Consider the following 5,632-nt stretch of genomic DNA (forward strand, 5'->3'; position numbering starts at 1 on the left):
AGCATGCTCAAACTCCTAAGAATGCTATTTCCTATAAGAATGTTAATTTTTGTGGAATGCATAAACCTTGTGGAATTAATCAAATCAAAGATGAATATTGTATCCATCATATTAATGAAAAAACTAGAAAGTGGTTTAGGGCTCTAGATGATCTTGGTAAAAAAGTGTGTGCCCTCTATCCTTTTATTTGTGAACTTTGCCATGGAGTGGGTCATTTTAATTTTCAATGCTCCTCCAATGATAATTTGAACCCCATGAGTGCTACAAATTGGTATTGTGATGATGAAATTACTCCTAATCAGCATGATGAACTTTCTTTATTTTTGTGGTGTGAAGAGCTATCGAGAAAAATCTCTTTGTTACATATGAGTGATCTTGATATTGATGATGTCCTGCATGGGTGTTTTTCTTATTGCATTGATAATAGCCATACAAATACTTATATACAAAATATTTTAGAAGATGACACCTTGCCAAAATATGATAGGACCGCTGTGTGTTTTGAACTAATTAATGAAAAGGAGGAATCCTCCCAAGTTTCTTCTATTGTTTCTGAAAGTAAATCAGGTTATGCGGACAAGCCACCCTTCAAGCCTCTTCCTCCTAAAGAAGGGAACGAGGAGAAGGAAGAGAAGAAGAAGAAGAAGAAGAAGAAGAAGAAGACGAAGAAGGAGAATGAAGAGAAAGAGGTAACGGCATATCCCCGCGTGAATGAGATAACGCTAGGTAACCGTAAGTATGTTGCTCCTAATGATTATTATGATAATGAATCTGAATACAATGATCTTCCTATGTCCTTTACATACATTAGTGATCATGATTTGAAAGAGCACACTACTTTTGATATTGCAAATCTCCGGGAAACTAATTCGGAAATGATGATGATAATAATTGCCATAGTATCGGTGCTATCCATGCTTCCTCCCATAATGATATAGAAAGCTCTAAGCTTGGGGAAGAGGTGTTTGAAAATCCTTTTGCTACTGATCATTATGTGTTTGATACATCTCCTTCTAATAACAATGATGGTATGGTCACGGATAAACCGATTGTGAAAGATAACTATTCTATTTCTTATGATGACACACGTGCCTCCGACCTTTGATGATTATTATAAAGAATGCTATGATATAGGTTATAACTATCCTTATGAAACTTGTCATAGTCATGATTGGATTACCAAAAACAATTCCCTTAATATGCAACTTGTTTACCATGTTCAAATTCTTGATAATAATCTTGCTCCAATTACTATTAATGAGAAGAACTCTTCTTATGCCAAAATTAATGATACTTCTATGCATATGAACCATGATAAGAATATTTTAAGTGATGGGTATATTGAGGATTTCATCAATGATGCTACTGAAAGTTATTATGAGAGAGGGAAACATGGTTATATGCATCTTAATAATATTAAGTTTCCCCTCTTTATATTGAGAATCTTGAAGTTACTCGTGTTTTATCCTCTTATGCTTGTCACTTTGTTCTTCATGAATTCATTTGTGTACAAGATTCCTTTGCATAGGAAGTGGGTTAGACTTAAATGTGTTTTGAATTTGCTTCTTGATGCTCTCTTTTGCTTCAACTACTATTTCTTGCGAGTGCAATATTTAAACTGCTGAGCCCATCTTAATGGCTATAAAGAAAGAACTTCTTGGGAGATAACCCATGTGTTTATTTTGCTACAGTACTTTGTTTTATATGTGTGTCTTGGAAGTTGCTACTACTGTAGCAACCTCTCCTTATCTTAGTTTTGTTGCATTGTTGTGCCAAGTAAAGTCTTTGATAGTAAGGTTCATACTAGATTTTGATTACTGCGCAGAAACAGATTTCTTGCTGTCATGAATCTGGGCCTAATTCTCTGTAGGTAACTAAAAAAATTCTGCCAATTTACGTGCGTGATCCTCAGATATGTAGGCAACTTTCATTCAATTTGAGCATTTTCATTTGAGCAAGTCTAGTGCCTCTTAGAAATTCGTCTTTACGGACTGTTCTGTTTTGACAGATTCTGCCTTTTATTTCGCATTGCCTCTCTTGCTATGTTGGATGGATTTCTTTGTTCCATTAACTTCCAGTAGCATTGAGCAATGTCCAGAAGTGTTAAGAATGATTATGTCACCTCTGAACATGTGAATTTTTGATTATGCACTAACCCTCTAATGAGTTCGTTTTGAGTTTGGTGTGGAGGAAGTTTTCAAGGGTCAAGAGAGGAGGATGATACAATATGATCAAGAAGACTCAAGCATCTAAGCTTGGGGATGCCCAAGGCATCCCCTTCTTCATCGACAAATTATCAGGTTCCTTCTCTTGAAACTATATTTTTATTCGGTCACATCTTATGTACTTTACTTGGAGCGTCTGTGTGCTTTTGTTTTCATTTTTGTTTGGTTTGAATAAATGCTTGTGTGGGAGAGAGACACACTCCGCTGGTTCGTATGAACACGTGTGTTCCTAGCTTTTAGTGTTCATGGCGAAGGTTGAATCTTCTTCGTTAAATTGTTATATGGTTGGAATCGGGAAATGCTACATGTAGTAATTGCTATAATGTCTTGGATAATTTGATACTTGGCAATTGTTGTGCTCATGTTTAAGCTCTTGCATCATATACTTTGCACCTATTAGTGAAGAAATACATAGAGCTTGCTAAAATTTGGTTTGCATAATTGGTTTCTCTAAGGTCTAGATAATTTCTAGTAAAGAGTTTGAACAACAAGGAAGACGGTGTAGAGTCTTATAATGTTTACAATATGTCTTTTATGTGAGTTTTGCTGCACCGGTTCATCCTTGTGTTTGTTTCAAATAGCCTTGCTAGCCTAGCCCTGTATCGAGAGGGAATACTTCTCATGCATCCAAAATCCTTGAGCCAACCACTATGCCATTTGTGTCCACCATACCTACCTACTACATGGTATTTCTCCGCCATTCCAAAGTAAATTGCTTGAGTGCTACCTTTAAATTTCTATCCTCTACCTTTGCAATATATAGCTCATGGGACAAATAGCCTAAAAACTATTGTGGTATTGAATATGTACTTATGCACTTTATCTCTTATTAAGTTGCTTGTTGTGCGATAACCATGCTCCTGGGGACGCCATCAACTACCCTTTGTTGAATATCATGTGAGTTGCTATGCATGTCCGTCTTGTCTGAAGTAAGGGAGATTTACCGCTAGAATGGTTAGAGCATGCATAATGTTAGAGAAGAACATTGGGCCACTAACTAAAGCCATGATCCATGGTGGAAGTTTCAGTTTTGGACAAATATCCTCAATCTTATATGAGAAAATTAATAATTGTTGGATGCTTAAGCATTAAAGAGGAGTCCATTATCTGTTGTCTATGTTGTCCCGGTATGGATGTCTAAGTTGAGAATAATCAATAGCGAGAAATCCAATGCGAGCTTTCTCCTTAGACCTTTGTACAGGCGGCATAGAGGTACCCCTTTGTGACACTTGGTTAAAACATATGTATTGCGATGATAATCCAGGTAATCCGAGCTAATTAGGACAAGGTGCGGGCACTATTAGTATACTATGCATGAGGCTTGCAACTTGTAGGATATAATTTACATAACACATATGCTTTATTACTACCGTTGACAAAATTGTTTCTTGTTTTCAAAACCAAAGCTCTAGCACAAATATAGCAATCGATGCTTCCTCTGCGAAGGGCCTTTCTTCTACTTTTATGTTGAGTCAGTTCACCTATTTCTCTCCATCTTAAGAAGCAAACACTTGTGTGAACTGTGCATTGATTCTTACATACTTGCATATTGTACTTGTTATATTACTTTGCATTGACAACTATCCATGAGATATACATGTTACAAGTTGAAAGCAACCGCTGAAACTTGATCTTACTTTATGTTGCTTCAATACCTTTACTTTGAATTTTTGCTTTATGAGTTAACTCTTATGCAAGACTTATTGATGCTTGTCTTGAAAGTACTATTCATGAAAAGTCTTTGCTATATGATTTATTTGTTTACTCATTGCATTACCATTGCTTTGATCGCTGCATTCATTACATGTGCTTACAATAGTATTGATCAAGATTATGATGGCATGTCACTTCAGAAATTATCTTTGTTATTGTTTACCTACTCGGGACGAGCAGGAACTAAGCTTGGGGATGCTGATACGTCTCCGACGTATCGATAATTTCTTATGTTCCATGCTTGTTTTATGACAATACCTACATGTTTTATACATACTTTATGATGATTTTATGCGTTTTCCGGAACTAACCTATTGACGAGATGCTGAAGTGCCAGTTCCTGTTTTCTGCTGTTTTTGGTTTCAGAAATCCTAGTAAGGAAATATTCTCGGAATTGGACGAAATCAACGCCCAGAGTCTTAAAATCCCACGAAGCTTCCAGAACACCCGAGAGCCGCCAGAGGGGAGCCCTGTGGGCCCCAGATGATAGGGTGGCGCGGCCCAGGCCTTGGCCGCGCCCCCCTAGTGTGTCACCGCCTCGTCGACCCTCCGACTCCGCCTCTTCGCCTATTTAAAGGTCCCTGACCTAAAACTTCGATACCGATTGACGAAACCAGAGAAAACCATCCAGAGCCGCCGCCATCGCGAAACTCCAATTCGGGGGACAGGAGTCTCTGTTCCGGCACGCCGCCGGGACGGGGAAGTGCCCCCGGAAGGCTTCTCCATCAACACCGCTGCCATCTCCACCGCCATCTTCATCACCGCTGCTGTCTCCCATGAGGAGGGAGTAGTTCTCCATCGAGGCTAAGGGCTGTACCGGTAGCTATGTGGTTCATCTCTCTCCTATGTACTTCAATACAATGATCTCATGAGCTGCCTTACATGATTGAGATTCATATGAGTTTTGTATCACTATGCATCTATGTGCTACTCTAGTGATGTTATTAAAGTACTCTATTCCTCCTGCACGGTGTAATGGTGACGAGTGTGTGCATCGTGTAGTACTTGGCGTAGGTTATGATTGTAATCTCTTGTAGATTATGAAGTTAATTATTGCTATGATAGTATTGATGTGATCTATGCCTCCTTCATAGTGTGATGGTGACGAGTGTGCATGCTATGTTAGTTCTCGGTGTAATTGTGTTGATCTATCTTGCACTCTAAGGTTATTTAAATATGAATATCGAATATTGTGGAGCTTGTTAACTCCGGCATTGAGGGTTCGTGTAATCCTACACAATTAGTGGTGTTCATCATCCAACAAGAGGGTGTAGAGTAGTCCTATTATGTGATCATCGTTGAGAGTGTCCACTAGTGAAAGCAGGATCCCTAGGCCTTGCTTCCAAGCATCGAATCTCCGTTTGTTTACTGTTTTGTTGCATGTTTACTCGCTGCCATATTTTATTCAGATTGCTATTACCACTCATATACATCCATACTACTTGTATTTCACTATCTCTTCGCCGAACTAGTGCACCTATACATCTGACAAGTGTATTTGGTGTGTTGAGGACACAAGAGACTTCTTGCTTTGTGGTTGCAGGGTTGCTTGAGAGGGATATCTTTGACCTCTTCCTCCACGAGTTCGATAAACCTTGGGTGATCCACTTAAGGGAAATTTGCTGCTTGTTCTACAAACCTCTGCTCTTGGAGGCCCAACACTGTCTACAAGAATAGAAGCACCCGTAGACATC

This window comes from Lolium rigidum, chromosome 6 (genome assembly GCF_022539505.1).
Source record: "Lolium rigidum isolate FL_2022 chromosome 6, APGP_CSIRO_Lrig_0.1, whole genome shotgun sequence".
NCBI lineage: Eukaryota > Viridiplantae > Streptophyta > Magnoliopsida > Poales > Poaceae > Lolium > Lolium rigidum.